The sequence below is a fragment of the Engystomops pustulosus genome, chromosome 8 (assembly GCF_040894005.1).
Source record: "Engystomops pustulosus chromosome 8, aEngPut4.maternal, whole genome shotgun sequence".
Classification (NCBI taxonomy): Eukaryota; Metazoa; Chordata; class Amphibia; order Anura; family Leptodactylidae; genus Engystomops; species Engystomops pustulosus.
Window position 1 is genome coordinate 18,062,052 of NC_092418.1, and position 18,037 is coordinate 18,080,088.

The 18,037-nt window shown below is 44.3% G+C and overlaps 1 protein-coding gene across 2 annotated transcripts in view; it reads left to right on the forward strand.

The window, feature by feature from the left end:
- Positions 1-18,037, forward strand: part of LMF1 (lipase maturation factor 1) — a 299,716-nt gene that overhangs the window by 210,096 nt on the left and 71,583 nt on the right. The window lies entirely within an intron of this gene.

The following is an 18,037-nucleotide window of genomic DNA, read 5'->3' on the forward strand; positions in this document are numbered from 1 at the left end:
TGTACATAGGGGGCAGTAATATTGTAGTTATATTCTTGTACATAGGGGGCAGTATTATAGTAGTTATATTCTTGTACATAGGGGGCAGTATTATAGTAGTTATATTCTTGTACATAGGAGGCAGTATTATAGTAGTTATATACTTGTACATAGGGGCAGTATTATAGTAGTTATATTCTTGTACATAGGGGGCAGTATTATAGTAGTTATATTCTTGTACATAGGGGGCAGTATTATAGTAGTTATATTCTTGTACATAGGGGGCAGTATTATAGTAGTTATATTCTTGTACATAGAGGGCAGTATTATAGTAGTTATATTCCTGTACATAGGGGGCAGTATTATAGTAGTTATAGTCCTGTACATAGGGGGCAGTATTATAGTAGTTATATTCCTGTACATAGGGAGCAGTATTATAGTAGTTATATTCTTGTACATAGGGGGCAGTATTATAGTAGATATATTCCTGTACATAGGGGGCAGTATTATAGTAGTTATATTCCTGTACATAGGGGGCAGTATTATAGTAGTTATATTCTTGTACATAGGAGGCAGTATTATAGTAGTTATATTCTTGTACATAGGGGGCAGTATTATATTAGTTATATTCTTGTACATAGGGGGCAGTATTATAGTAGTTATATTCTTGTACATAGGGGGCAGTATTATAGTAGTTATATTCTTGTACATAGGGGGCAGTATTATAGTAGTTATATTCCTGTACATAGGGGGCAGTATTATAGTAGTTATATTCTTGTACATAGGGGACAGTATTATAGTAGTTATATTCTTGTACATAGGGGGCAGTATTATAGTAGTTATATTCCTGTACATAGGGGGCAGTATTATGGTAGTTATAGTCTTGCATATAAGGGGCAGTATAATAGTAGTAATAGTAGTATATATAATAGTGTAGTGCAGTAGTCGGGTTGTACAGGGGTTGACCCGGATTGGACCTTGTTCAGTCGCTTCTGTGACAGATGAGGGAAGTAGGGAAACAATAAGTACAGGATTTTGTGCTGTACCCCCCTGCCTGTCCTGGGGCAGTATAATATGGCAGTGTGCTGATCACAGGCAGATCTTTGTTCGGCTCCAGCTGATCTTGACTTTGTAAATGTAATATAACATCACCTTGCAGACATGTGAGATAGCGGCTAATCCGTGTTGTGGCCCGGTGCCCGGTCTATGGAGTCAGCAGGCATTAGGTAGATACTCTCTGGCCATCTCTGATGATAATTCCTCACTGTCGGAGCGCTGCCCCCATAGGATATAAGATGGCGGTGAATACTCTGGGACTAGGATGAGACCCTCCAGCCCAGCAGTATTCTAGAGGACCATAACCTCCGCTTAATGATTACTATGAGGGGAGACCCCCGACCGGGAGGGTTAGCAGTAATTTGTATCTGGAGGCTGCTCTGAGCAGGATAGAATTACATGAGGGAGGACTCCCCCTGTGCGGGGACAATAGACCAGCGGGGGACCCTGACACATCATATGTCCCGAATATTGTCCCCTCGCATCCCTGACACCTCCTGCAGCGCCATCACATGAAGGAGCCGGCCCCGGGCACCATCACTGACTACACCACAGGGTCACCATTACCGGGGTCACATACTTTATTCATTTTTAGATTTTTAGACAGATTTATCAGAAGTTTCTGATGTAAAACTGCTCTAGTTGCCCATGAAAACCAATCAGAGCTCAGCTTTAATTTGACAAATAGCTTTGGGAAAATGAAAGCTGATCATTGATTGGTTTGCATTGGCAACTAGAACAGTAAAATAATGAGATTATTGTGCATGGAAATGGTCACAAGTATTTAGTAATAGGATGCTGAGGTTGCTGATGACATGACTAGTGTTAGGAATGTTGATATTTTTTTCTTTTGTTCAACAATAAATGTGAATTCTTGTTTATGGAAAAATAGAACATTCCCTGAAAATAAGACCTAGTGCGGTTTTTAGGAGCAAAAAATAATATAAGATGCTGTCCCCATTTCCAGGAAACGGGGAATGAGACTGATTAGATATCTGATAGATAGATATACTCCACTCGGGTATATAAAGAATACATTTAGTATTTGCCCTCTGTTGCTGACTCCCCTGCTTCCTCTTCTCCCCACTTGAATTTTGGCAGCAGTCTGCCGGACATTACACCAAGGGGGCGCTCTGCTGTGGACATTACACCAAGGGGGCGCTCTGCTGGACATTACACCAAGGGGGCACTCTGCTGGACATTACACCAAGGGGGCGCTCTGCTGGACATTACACCAAGGGGGCACTCTGCTGGACATTACACCAAGGGGGCACTCTGCCGGACATTACACCAAGGGGGCACTCTGCCGGACATTACACCAAGGGGGCACTCTGCTGGACATTACACCAAGGGGGCACTCTGCTGGACATTGCACCAAGGGGGCACTCTGCTGTGGACATTACACCAAGGGGGCGCTCTGCTGGACATTACACCAAGGGGGCACTCTGCTGTGGACATTACACCAAGGGGGCACTCTGCTGGACATTACACTAAGGGGCGCTCTGCTGTGGACATTACACCAAGGGGGCGCTCTGCTGGACATTACACCAAGGGGGCGCTCTGCTGGACATTACACCAAGGGGGCACTCTGCTGTGGACATTACACCAAGGGGGCACTCTGCTGGACATTACACTAAGGGGCGCTCTGCTGTGGACATTACACCAAGGGGGCGCTCTGCTGGACATTACACCAAGGGGGCGCTCTGCTGTGGACATTACACCAAGGGGGCGCTCTGCTGGACATTACACCAAGGGGGCGCTCTGCTGTGGACATTACACCAAGGGGGCACTCTGCTGTGGACATTACACCAAGGGGGCGCTCTGCTGTGGACATTACACCAAGGGGGCACTCTGCTGTGGACATTACACCAAGGGGGCGCTCTGCTGTGGACATTACACCAAGGGGGCACTCTGCTGTGGACATTACACCAAGGGGGCGCTCTGCTGTGGACATTACACCAAGGGGGCGCTCTGCTGTGGACATTACACCAAGGGGGCACTCTGCTGTGGACATTACACCAAGGGGGCACTCTGCTGTGGACATTACACCAAGGGGGCGCTCTGCTGTGGACATTACACCAAGGGGGCACTCTGCTGTGGACATTACACCAAGGGGGCACTCTGCTGTGGACATTACACCAAGGGGGCACTCTGCTGTGGACATTACACCAAGGGGGCACTCTGCTGTGGACATTACACCAAGGGGGCACTCTGCTGTGGACATTACACCAAGGGGGCACTCTGCTGTGGACATTACACCAAGGGGGCACTCTGCTGTGGACATTACACCAAGGGGGCGCTCTGCTGTGGACATTACACCAAGGGGGCACTCTGCTGTGGACATTACACCAAGGGGGCGCTCTGCTGTGGACATTACACCAAGGGGGCACTCTGCTGTGGACATTACACCAAGGGGGCACTCTGCTGTGGACATTACGCCAAGGGGGCGCTCTGCTGTGGACATTACACCAAGGGGGCGCTCTGCTGTGGACATTACACCAAGGGGGCGCTCTGCTGTGGACATTACACCAAGGGGGCACTCTGCTGTGGACATTACACCAAGGGGGCACTCTGCTGTGGACATTACACCAAGGGGGCACTCTGCTGTGGACATTACACCAAGGGGGCACTCTGCTGTGGACATTACGCCAAGTGGGCGCTCTGCTGTGGACATTACACCAAGGGGGCACTCTGCTGTGGACATTACACCAAGGGGGCACTCTGCTGTGGACATTACACCAAGGGGGCACTCTGCTGTGGACATTACGCCAAGGGGGCGCTCTGCTGTGGACATTACACCAAGGGGGCGCTCTGCTGTGGACATTACACCAAGGGGGCACTCTGCTGTGGACATTACACCAAGGGGGCACTCTGCTGTGGACATTACGCCAAGGGGGCGCTCTGCTGTGGACATTACACCAAGGGGGCGCTCTGCTGTGGACATTACACCAAGGGGGCACTCTGCTGTGGACATTACGCCAAGGGGGCGCTCTGCTGTGGACATTACACCAAGGGGGCACTCTGCTGTGGACATTACACCAAGGGGGCACTCTGCTGGACATTGCACCAAGGGGGCACTCTGCTGGACATTACACCAAGGGGGCGCTCTGCTGTGGACATTACACCAAGGGGGCGCTCTGCTGTGGACATTACACCAAGGGGGCGCTCTGCTGTGGACATTACACCAAGGGGGCGCTCTGCTGTGGACATTACACCAAGGGGGCGCTCTGCTGTGGACATTACACCAAGGGGGCGCTCTGCTGTGGACATTACACCAAGGGGGCGCTCTGCTGGACATTACACCAAGGGGGCGCTCTGCTGTGGACATTACACCAAGGGGGCGCTCTGCTGTGGACATTGAGGGGGACATTTCACTGGGCATTTTATTAGAGGGTAGCGGCTGCATTAGGCTTATGCACAAGTCAATATGTTTTCCCAGTTTTTTGTGGTAAAATTAGGTACCTGGGCTTATACTTGGGTATACGGGAGATAGATTTACATTAGAGACATAGTTCTATAAGACAGAAATGTGACAGATTTATATTAGAAAGATACAAGATCGATATAGATGATTATATATATAGAGATGATACATCTTGGTGACCCCAGGACAGTGGTCTGGGTTGGGGTCCTCTGTGTAGAGCTCGGCCCCTCAGGACATTGGGTACAATAGACGCCTATTGTTGCTGGTAGAAAGTTATGCTGAGTATCCGCCTGAACTAATTCCTGGAGAATTCACAGGAATCCCAGGACACGGAGGATAAATGGATGGATGTTCCTTCTGTTCCCGGAAATAGGGAGATAACGACAATCGGTCAAGAGAAAGAAACGATAAGACCCCATGATACAATGTATATAATAGTAATAATAATCATATGGAATAATAATAATTCCTACCATCGTGCTGTCCCCACTATATAGGAGAAGTATAATATATATACAACATGCAAATACACTGTAATAAAGGGCTCCTTTATCATCCACCTCACCTCCGTCATGTAAAAAAGGATATCCCTTAAAGGGGTTGTCCAGTATAATAACATCCTATATAACGAGGCTGTGCTGAAGCATAGAAATAACCACAGGCCGCAGGAGAGGGGAAGCTCTAATATGTATATATATATATGTCCTGAGCGCAGGCCACAAAGAGACATGATTCTAATTATTAGCACTACACAAAGGAGAATATTAGAAACATGTGCCCAGTGCTGCAATAACCAAGCAGCCACCAGGGAGTGATCCACCCAGAGATTGTTAACACCCGGGGGTGATGTGTCACCAGCAGCAGAATAGTGAGTGCAGCTCTGGGGTATAATACAGGATGTAACTCAGGATCAGTACAGGATAAGTAATGTCATGTATGTACACAGTGACTGCACCAGCAGCAGAATAGTGAGTGCAGCTCTGGGGTATAATACAGGATAAGTAATGTCATGTATGTACACAGTGACTGCACCAGCAGCAGAATAGTGAGCGCAGCTCTGGTGTATAATACAGGATGTAACTCAGGATCAGTACAGGATAAGTAATGTCATGTATGTACACAGTGACTGCACCAGCAGCAGAATAGTGAGTGCAGCTCTGGAGTATAATACAGGATGTAACTCAGGATCAGTACAGGATAAGTAATGTCATGTATGTACACAGTGACTGCACCAGCAGCAGAATAGTGAGTGCAGCTCTGGAGTATAATACAGGATGTAACTCAGGATCAGTACAGGATAAGTAATGTCATGTATGTACACAGTGACTGCACCAGCAGCAGAATAGTGAGTGCAGCTCTGGAGTATAATACAGGATGTAACTCAGGATCAGTACAGGATAAGTAATGTCATGTATGTACACAGTGACTGCACCAGCAGAATAGTGAGTGCAGCTCTGGGGTATAATACAGGATGTAACTCAGGATCAGTACAGGATAAGTAATGTCATGTATGTACACAGTGGCTGCACCAGCAGCAGCAGAATAGTGAGTGCAGCTCTGGGGTATAATACAGGATGTAACTCAGGATCAGTACAGGATAAGTAATGTCATGTATGTACACAGTGACTCCACCAGCAGCAGAATAGTGAGTGCAGCTCTGGAGTATAACTGTATTTTTTATTTGTACAATTCTGATGAAATGACTGGATGGATCGGCTCCGGCCTCTGAGTCTTGGTGACATCTCCTCTCCGCTCGGTGTCCTCTGTGCATGTTGCGCCTGTATTTTCGTTTATCCCCTTGGGTCGGTTTTCGTTTTCCGACACCACTTCCCAGTCCTTCCCTCCCGTTCCTCTCAGACTCCGGCCAGTCTGCGTTGCGGCTCCTTACAGGCACTGAGGTCCTTTAACCCAGCGGGAGGACGCGAGGTCTGCGCGGGAGAACAGTCTGCAGATCCAGGCCGCCTCCTAAAACTAAATGGCTCTGAGTGGAGGATTATTTGGCAGTAAAGACACTTGCGATGTCCCATGCAAGATTAACCAATTAATTACCAGCTCGTAGACCCCTGCACCCGCTCACAGGACACTGGTTATTACTGGGGGCTTCACATGTTATATGGGTGGGGGAAGGGGGATTGTGTGCTCTGCCCATACCTGATAATCAGGGAGCTGCTGTATCTAAGCTTTTTTGTGTGATACTGTCAGCTTATTCATTGTATCTTATCCTATTACAGTGTACTATTTGCTAAATCCCTGTATCTAAGCCTAATGTGTGATCCTGTCTGCCGAGTCCCTTTATCCAGGTGTGCCATGTGTGATACTCTCTCTGAGCCATTGTATCTAAGCCTATCATGTGTGATACTATGTTCAGAGCGGCTGTATCTAAGCCTATCATGTGTGATACTATCTTCAGAGCGGCTGTATCTAAGCCTATCATGTGTGATACTATCTTCAAAGCCGTTGTATCTGTGTGAATACTGTCTCTGGACCACTGTATCTAAGCCTATCATGTGTGATACTATCTTCAAAGCCGTTGTATCTGTCTGAATACTGTCTCTGGACCACTGTATCTAAGTCTATCATGTGATACTGTATTCAAAGTCTTTTTATCCATGTTCACCTGGTGTGATACTGCCTCTGGACCACTGTATCTTAGCTCATCTTGTGATACTGTCTTCTGAGCTGCTGTATCTAAGCCTTTAATGTGTGATTCTTTATCTGCGGAGTCCCTTTTTCCGGTTCCAGCACGTGTGATACTGTCTCCTGATTGTCTGTATCTAAGTCTATCGTTTGTCATGTTCCCTCATGAATATCTATATCTTTCATGTCTCCTGTATCGCTGTATCTAAGCTCACCTGTCACTGCCCCTCCTCACCACCGAGGTTTCATTGACATTGCCCTGATCCATCATTCAAAATTGGACAAGTTAAGGTGCACCAGACCCCGAGACCACGCCCATTGTGCACAGAAATGCTCATTTGCATTACAAAATTTCAGCTTTCTATGAGGTCTATGTTATACGACACATCGCCTACATGTGACTGGTGTCCCTTTAAGGGGGATTTTATGGTTAGGGGCAGAATATATGCTATAGAATAGAAGTTGAGTTAATTTGTCTTGACCTCTGACCCTGGCCTCCCCGCTCTCATCCAACGTCTGCAAGGATCTTGCGTCATTACTACAAATCAATGTCTATTGATTGGAAACCCCTCGAAGGGGGACTCCGTCAACTTTCCATAAAGTTAAAATTCCATCATCTCCAACGTCTCTCCAGAAATTAAAGGGACGGTGGTTGCCCTTGTGTTCTGCATTTTCCATCCTGGCAGTGACCCACATACAGTCATTACATGACATCTTCTCCATAGACAATGCTGGCACCACTGCAGAGCACAACACTGCCCTCTACAGGACGCCTGCGGTACTGCAGCTGCACCTCCATCGTGTAGGAAACAGACGGCACACATCTGTAGAGCGGGGGGGCACTTATTTGTTTGCCTTTACGTTTGTTATGGCATTTACAAAATTGCAATGATGATGAGGAGGATTATTAACCCCGTCCATACTACACGTCATCCTCACTGCTTGCCGTACTCTGGACTATCTTTTATAAAAGTGCGTCATTCACACTTCTTTAATGTTTTGGAAGGTTCTCGGGAATATGTTGAGGGGCACAGGGTAACAGTAAAGGGGGTCAAGTACCCCCCTTTACCACATAGGAAGAAGCCAGTTCAGATTTAGGATGGGGTCCCATAAACTTGCCAATAGTTCCAGATTGCAGAAGTTTTTCCCATTTTATTAGATAATACTACTGGATAATTCTATTATGGCCCAATTTGACAGATTGGCCCAAAAATTGAATATTTTTTTTCTCAATGAGTAGATAAGAGAGGTGGCTGTGGATCTCTGGTTACCCTTCTGGAGTATGAGAGAGGAGCACTGGCGAAGCCCCTGTAACATCAGTCCACAACCGCAGTCCACAATATAGACTACTCTGGGGGGGGGGGGGGCGGGGCTTAAAAATAAAGACAGCTACTGGCTGGGGCTCAGGAATATAGACAGTAATCGGGGGCAGTGCTTAAATATACAGCTACTGGGCGGGGTTAAGAATATAGACCGCTATCGGGGGGCGGTGGTCAAATAGACAGCTACTGGGCGGGGCTCAAGAATATAGACCGCTACCGGGGGTTGGTGGTCAAATAGACAGCTACTGGGTGAGGCTCAAGAATATAGACCGCTACCGGGGGGCGGTGGTCAAATAGACAGCTACTGGGCGGGGCTTAAGAATATAGACCCCTTTTGGGGGTGGGACTCAGAAATATAGAGCCCTACGGCGGAAGTTCTCAGAAATATAGACCCCTACGGGGGCGGTACTCGGAATTATAGACCCCCTACGGCTGCGGTACTCGGAGATATAGACCTCTACGGCGGCGGTACTCAGAAAAATAGACCCCCTACGGCAGCAGTTCTCAGAAATGTAGACCACTACCAGGGTGGTACTCGGAAATATAGTCCCCTAGGGGGGCAGTGCTAAGAAATATAGACCCCCTATAGGGTCCGAACTCAGAGAGATAGACCCCTACAGGGGCAGTACTCAGAAATATAGAATGCTACAGGACTGGAACTCGGGTGTCATGTGACCACCGCGGTGTGTGCGGGGTATTGCAGGCTCTACAAACGGTACATCCATCCAGACTGTACAATATATTTGCCCTCTGGCTTTATACATGTCCACCTACATCGGGAAGGTAGGTCACAGCTTGCCCCTGTCCACCATTGTACTCATCCCCACAGCTTGAGGAATAGCAGGGGCGGAGGTGCAGCCGCTGGGTCCTGCCCATACAGAACAAGCCTTGTGTTGTGTGCGCCGCACTGCGACTTTACCTGCACAGACATCGGCTACCGTTACCCAATCTGCGTGATTTATTGAATCTGGAGCCTGGGACTTGTTAGGTTACATTTCTGACATGGAATTTCTAAAGGAAATATACTGTACGGCGAATATCTCCCTCCCCCCTCTCCACCGCTCCCACTCCCTGGACTTCATCCAGACCTGACATAGTAGACAAGGCGTTCAGTGAAGCAGGTACCATGAGCGGCCCAGCCCTGACTCCCCAGAGGGAACCGGAAATACACAGCAGGGAAGGGGTTAACCCCATCTGATCTATAGGAGTGATGGAAGCAAAGTCGCAGGAGGGCACAGAATCATTGAATTATAATGTTAAGGACTTTAAACTGAGGAGGGACAGAAGTGCTAAACCCCAGCACCTGGAGTCATGGTCACTTGTTCTTAAAGGGGAAGTATTGCGAATAGACTGTAAAGCAAACCCCTTTATTCCAAAATCAGATATTTCCATGGCAAAAGATCCCTCCGTTCCATCCTACTTGATATATTCTCTGTAAAGAGTTGTGGCCCCCATAGCTTTTACATTTAGGGGGTTCCGGCCTACTCTAAGCAAGGGCCACAGTTAGCAGAAATGCCTAGAGACCAGCTGCTCTTTTCTTGCCTATAGCAACCAATCACAGCGCAGCTTTCATACTGCCAGAGGAGTTACGGAGATAAAAGCTTAGCTGTGATTGGTGGCTATGGGTTTGGGGAATCTTTCTAGCATATCAATGCTTATGGACCAGGAGTTTACTGTCTTGTATAGACCGTAGCCAGGGGCCACCTTAAAGGGGTTGTTCCAAGTTTTATTGTAGAGGATAGAGGTTCACAATCTGATGAGTGATGGTCTGACTAATCACTAGAATGTGAGTCATCGGGAACTATTAACGATAATTTGGGATACAAAATCATTGGTATCTAAGATATAGGGTCCCATAGGCTCCCACACATGTAAAGTTGGACCCTATGGGAGACATATATGACTATACAGCTATGTATATTGTAAATGCCAATGGGCAAAATCCCAAATACCCCCCCGGCGCCCCTTTAATAGTGAGGGGTAAACAGGCCACAGCCCTGTGGGAATGAGTCCATGCCGCACACAAGACACTGGTCTCATTGAACCTGGGCGATGCTGGGATGGGGCGGTGTGGAGGGGAGTCGTCAGGTTAGTAGGGAGCGCTTCTCCCCCTCCTCCCCCTCCTCCCCATCACATCTCCTGGAGACTGGCTGTCAGCGCGGCCCGGGGATGTTTATTTTAATGGTCACTTGTGGTTCAGACTGGTGCCAGTACTACAGAACGGGCGCCCCCCTCTCTCCCACCCCCCAAATTCTACACCGAGCACCTTCAATGTCACCCTCTTACAGTGAGACCCTGTGTGTTAACATCTTCCTGACCAGGGAGAGGGGGAAAAAAATAACACAAAATAATCAGATTTCTGTTTTTCGTTTACACGGTGAAGTCTTCATTAGGACGAGGCTATAAACCGAGATAGAGCGAGGACGAGACATCCCGCCTCATCCGCAAGGACGAGTTCAAAGCCGCGCACGGCCGTGCTCCGGCGGTTTTATGGGGTGTCACAGCGTCCGATTCCTTCAGATAACCCTAAAAGTCGCCTGCGTTTTATCAGTCTTCTCCCAAAAATGTGTGAAAAGTTATTGTAGCCTCATAAAATATCAGATGTCAGGAAAGCTGGGTGAAGACCAGTATTACTGAATAATGGGGATAGCACACAGCTTTCCTTACTCTTCAATGATAATTCTACTATACCATGATATAGGGAGGTGGATCACTGCATTACTAGGTAGATTTGTAGTGCAGGGAAAAGCTGGGTAGAAGCGGAGAAGGTTAGAATGATAAGGGCTGCCACCCAGCTTTCTATGCCTTTTGAATGTTAAATGTGTCATTTATGGAGGTGAATTAATGGATTAGTACAGGGAACTAGAAAAGCTGGGTAGTAACTGAGAACGATATAGTAACAGTAACATTAGGCATATTCATAGGAAAAGCTGTGTGAAAACTGAGAACAACAAAAGTTACTGACTCAGCTTTCCTTTGCTCCTGCACAGTTGCCTTTAGTAGTTATCACCAAGATTCTCTGGGTTCTAAGGTTCTGTATATTCTCTATAGAATTCCACATCTGCAATTTATTTGTCCATGTGAGGCTGATGGTGGCCAACAGTCTATGGTTTTGTTGGCCTCCAATCAAACACTTCTCTATGGCCCAGCAGATGGAGGAGACCTTAGTGTCTGCCTGACGGGAATGAAGATGTCGGGTATCACTCATCACCTGCAGAGACAATGCTCACAGAACAGGAAGGAGGAATCCAGCATATTCCTGAGAGGAACCCGCCCCCTGTGTGGACCCTACATGATATACTGGTCCTATATACTAAGACTAGAATATAACTCCTATAATACTGCCCCCTATGTACAAGAATATAACTACTATAATACTGCCCCCTATGTACAAGAATATAACTACTATAATACTGCCCCCTATGTACAGGAATATAACTACTATAATACTGCCCCCTATGTACAGGAATATAACTACTATAATACTGCCTCCTATGTACAAGAATATAACTACTATAATACTGCCCCCTATGTACAAGAATATAACTAGTATAATACTGCTCCTATGTACAGGAATATAACTCCTATAATACTGCCCCCTATGTACAAGAATATAACTACTATAATACTGCTCCCTATGTACAAAAATATAACTACTATAATACTGCCCCCCTATGTACAAGAATATAACTACTATAATACTGCCCCTATGTACAAGAATATAACTACTATAATACTGCCCCTATGTACAAGAATATAACTACTATAATACTGCCCCCTATGTACAAGAATATAACTACTATATAATACTACCCCTATGTACAAGTATATAACTACTATAATACTGCCCCCTATGTACAGGAATATAACTACTATAATACTGCCCCCTATGTACAAGAATATAACTACTATAATACTGCCCCCTATGTACAAGAATATAACTACTATAATACTGTCCTGTATGTACAAGTATATAACTAGTATAATACTGCCCCCTATGTACAAGTAAATAACTGCTATAAAACTGCCCCCTATGTACAAGAATATAATTGCTATAATACTGCCCCCTATGTACAAGAATAAAACTACTTTAATACTGCCCCCTATGTACAAGAATATAAATACATAATACTGCCCCCTATGTACAAGAATATAACTACTATAATACTGCCCCCTATGTACAAGAATATAACTACTATAATACTGCCCCCTATGTGCAGGAGTATAACTACTATAATACTGCCCCCTATGTACAGGAATATAACTACTATAATACTGCCCCCTATGTACAGGAATATAACTACAATAATACTGCCCCTATGTACAAGATTATAACTACTATAACACTGCCCCCTATGTACAGGAATATAACTACTATAATACTGCCCCCTATGTACAGGAATATAACTACTATAATACTGCCCCCTATGTACAGATATATAACTACTATAATACTGCCCCCTATGTACAAGAATATAACTACTATAATACTGCCCCCTATGTACAAGAATATAACTACTATAATACTGCCCCCTATGTACAGGAATATAACTACTATAATACTGCCCCCTATGTACAAGAATATAACTACTATAATACTGCCCCCTATGTACAGGAATATAACTACTATAATACTGCCCCCTATGTACAAGAATATAACTACTATAATACTGCCCCTATGTACAAGAATATAACTACTATAATACTGCCCCTATGTACAAGAATATAACTACTATAATACTGCCCCCTATGTATAAGAATATAACTACTATAATACTGCCCCCTATGTACAGGAATATAACTACTATAATACTGCCCCCTATGTACAAGAATATAACTACTATAATACTGCCCCTATGTACAAGAATATAGCTACTATAATACTGCCCCCCTATGTACAAGAATATAACTGCTATAATACTGCCCCCCTATGTACAAGAATATAACTGCTATAATACTGCCCCCTATGTACAAGAATATAACTACTGTAATACAGCCCCCTATGTACAAGAATATAACTGCTATAATACTGCTCCCTATGTACAAGAATATAACTACTATAATACTTTCCCCTATGTACAAGAATATAACTACTATAATACTGCCCCCTATGTACAAGAATATAACTACTGTAATACAGCCCCCTATGTACAAGAATATAACTGCTATAATACTGTCCCCTATGTACAAGAATATAACTACTATAATACTGCCCCCTATGTACAAGAATATAACTACTATAATACTGCCCCCTATGTACAAGAATATAACTACTATAATACTGCCCCCTATGTACAAGAATATAACTACTATAATACTACCCCTTATGTACAAGAATATAACTACTATAATACTGCCCCCTATGTACAAGAATATAACTGCTATAATACTGCCCCCTATGTACAAGAATATAACTGCTATAATACTGCCCCCTATGTACAAGAATATAACTACTGTAATACAGCCCCCTATGTACAAGAATATAACTGCTATAATACTGTCCCCTATGTACAAGAATATAACTACTATAATACTGCCCCCTATGTACAAGAATATAACTACTATAATACTGCCCCCTATGTACAAGAATATAACTACTATAATACTACCCCTTATGTACAAGAATATAACTACTATAATACTGCCCCCTATGTACAAGAATATAACTGCTATAATACTGCCCCCTATGTACAAGAATATAACTGCTATAATACTGCCCCCTATGTACAAGAATATAACTACTATAATACTGCCCCCTATGTACAGGAATATAACTACTATAATACTGCTCCCTATGTACAGGAATATAACTACTATAATACTGCCCCTATGTACAAGAATATAACTGCTATAATACTGCCCCCTGTGTAGAGGAATGTATTAGAGTAGATATATTAGCGTATATTGGAGGTAGTATTATAGAGGCTTTATGTTGGTTGTATCTGGGGGATGCGGCCCCTCGCTCTGCTCTTCTGGGGGCGGTTGCGGTAGTAGATAAGCAGTGCTAATCTGTGCGGTAGTAATGTCTTAGCTCATGTGCAGTGTGTGGTCAGAGTGATAACACATTACTGATGTACAGGCAGGTGGGACTTAGTCATGAGGCCTGGGGGTCAGGGTATAATCCCGGGGCTCGGGGGAAGAGATATTACGGGGTTCCCACCTGGGAATAGGAGGTGATCCTGTACTGGAGCTCTGTGCACATATGGAAGGCATTGAGCTGGGAACACACACAGCGAGCGCCCTTAGCCTCCTCATGCTCCGCTCGCCGGGCGTCCTACCTCTAATACACATGTTGTTCTGCAGTAATACTTCCCCTCTTAACCTCCGCAATAAACACTTAACCCCTTGAGGTCCACTGTGGCCCAATAAAACTCTCAAGGATAATATATCGCAATACAATTCATATTTGTATAAAATTGCTAATAATTACGTACACAATATCAGTGGCGACCACTAGGTGGCAGTATAAAGTGCCACCAGTAGCGGTGGCATCTTCATTCATTGATGGTTATATACTGTAGGACAAGTCATAGCTATTCTCGTCTAGATAGAAAGGAATGTTCTGTCATCTATATGTATATACAAGTAATATTCAGGCTCTCTACCTGCAGCCTCTAAAGTTGACTCATCTCAGGTAAAATATGACTCTCCTCTGCTAATTTTCATGTGCCTTTTAAAATTCAGGATGACTGGATGTGATTGGTGCACCACATCATTGTCTGGTCACGTGACCAAAGCTGATACATTTGTATCCTAGCTGTGGCCACATTGTAAGCACCTTGGACCGCCAGGACTATCACCCCCTTCATGTAGGTCCGCATGGAGCCCATCAGCCATTGCTTGTCTCCTCTGTTGTCTTTGGCCCCCCCCTCCCCTGTAATGAAGACCTTGCACACCAGAGATCTCTCTTCTTCATTTTCTAAAACAATATTTACTAGTAAATGATGTTGCGGCGTTAACCTCATCATGACCAGGAGTCGGCGGTTTCTTGTGTTAGGGGGTTGTTTGTGGTAATAAGGGTGAAGCAAGGGTTAAAAAGAAGGAACATTTCTTCCCCCCTGAGAGGGCACAGTGCTGAACCGGAAAAATATCAAAACCGCAGCCTCTCCCTGTGTCCTCTCGCTCCCACCCGGCACCAGCTTGGCGCCCCCTCTCACACCCATCCTCCTCTCTACTGACAGGGGTAGCGGGACGCAGGAGGGGGGATCCATCCCGCCGCGGATCAGGGGAGGCGCTGATGCTTTCCAGTTCTACTCATAAAATAATAACAATAGCAGATATGGCAGAGGAAGGGAATAGGACGCCCCCACCCGCTATGCACCCGGGCACCATCGCCAATCACCAGCCAATTGCTATACTGAGAGGGAATCTGTCAGTAGTTTCATTCCAAGTGCACTGGGGGAGTGTCCTCACACTGCTGTGCTCTTAGCTCTCTGCATTGAGCTACTGCACAGACCTAGGTTATCCGGTGGCGTTGTTTAGGCCTTATCCACCTTCTGGCACTATAGAGGTCTATAGATTGATAATGATATGTGATAGACATATTCATACATAAGAGAGAGATGATAGATAGATACGAGCAGAGCCGGTTTTACACAAAGTGGGGCCCTGGGCAAAACTAAAAGTGGGGCCCCAAATCAAACCATAATATGAACAGTCACAGTCAGTAAGAGGCTCCTCTAGCCCTGCTCTATAACAACACCTTGTAGTTACACACAGTAGTAGGTAAGTGTCTGTAACATGGGGCTGTAGGGGAATGTTATAGGAGATGTGTAGATTTATAGACAGATGATAGATTTATAGATGCAGAAATATAAAGTAATTTATGTATAGATAGCGAGAGATATGATAAAGAGATTTGAGAGATAGATACAGTAGAAGAGAGATAGAAGATTGATTGATAGATACATAATAGATAGAAGATAGATACATAGACAACAAGCTAGATAGATACATGGTTACAGGCAGTCCCCGGGTTACAAACAAGATAGGGTCTGTAGGTTTGTTCTTAAGTTGAATTTGTATGTAAGTCGAAACTGTATATTTCATCATTGTAATCACAGACAGAACTTTTTTGGTCTCTGTGACAATTGGATTTTAAAATGTTGGATTGTCATAAGAACCAGGACTAACAATAAAGCTTCATAACAGACACCTGTGATACCTGTTACAGCTGATCATTGTAGCCTAGGACTAAAGTACAGGAAATTACCAATATCCAGAGGTCCGTTTGTAACTAGGGGTCGTATGTAAGTTGAGTGTTCTTAAGTAGGGGACTGCCTGTATATAAAATATACAAATTATAGGAGATGGATAACAAGACAGATAGATGTATAGACAGGAGATAGATGGAAGCATCTGCACCCGGACATTCAGCCAAGGGGTTTTATAGGAGCAATACATCCCCTGCCCACAATAGTCTACAAGCAGGGGGCCCTGGGCAGATGCCCAGTTTGGGCCCCCTAACGCCGGCCCTGGATATGAGGGGGATAGATAAGGACATAGATATATAGTAGATAGATAGATGATGTATGGATGAAATAGATTAATATATATAGCATCAGTCCATCAATTCTAACCTGTACATTATACTGCGTTGTTCCAGAAGAAGGCAAAAAACAACCCTGCAAGGCTAATGCCAATTGACCCAAAGCAGGGAAAAATAGATAGATATGAGATAGATAGATAGATAGATAGATAGATAGGAGATAGATAGATAGGAGATAGATAGATAGATAGGAGATAGATGGATAGGAGATAGATAGGAGATAGATGGATAGATAGATAGGAGATAGATGGATAGATAGATGGATAGATAGATAGGAGATAGATGGATACATAGATAGATAGGAGATAGATGGATGGATAGATAGGAGATAGATGGATAGATAGATAGGAGATAGATGGATAGATAGGAGATAGGTAATTAGGAGATAGATAGATAGGAGATAGGTAGATAGGAGATAGATGGATAGATAGATAGGATGTAGATAGGAGATAGATAGATAGATATGAGATAGATAGATGGATAGATATGAGATAGATAGATAGGAGATAGATAGATAGGAGATAGATGGATAGATAGATAGATATGAGATAGATAGATAGGAGATAGATAGATAGATAGGAGATAGATGGATAGATAGGAGATAGATAGATAGGAGATAGATAGATAGATAGATAGGAGATAGATAGATAGGAGATAGATAGATAGGAGATAGATAGATAGATAGGAGATAGATAGATAGATAGGAGATAGATAGATAGGAGATAGGAGATAGATAGGAGATAGATAGATAGATAGATAGATAGATAGATAGATAGGTAGATAGATAGATAGATAGATGGATAGATAGATAGATAGATAGATAGATAGGAGATAGATAGATAGGAGATAGATAGATAGATAGATAGATAGATAGGAGATAGATAGATAGATATGAGATAGATAGATAGATAGATAGATAGGAGATAGATAGATAGGAGATAGATAGATAGGTAGATAGGAGATAGATGGATAGATAGATAGATAGATAGATAGGAGATAGATGGATAGATAGATAGATAGATAGATAGATAGATAGATAGGAGATAGATAGATAGGAGATAGATAGATAGG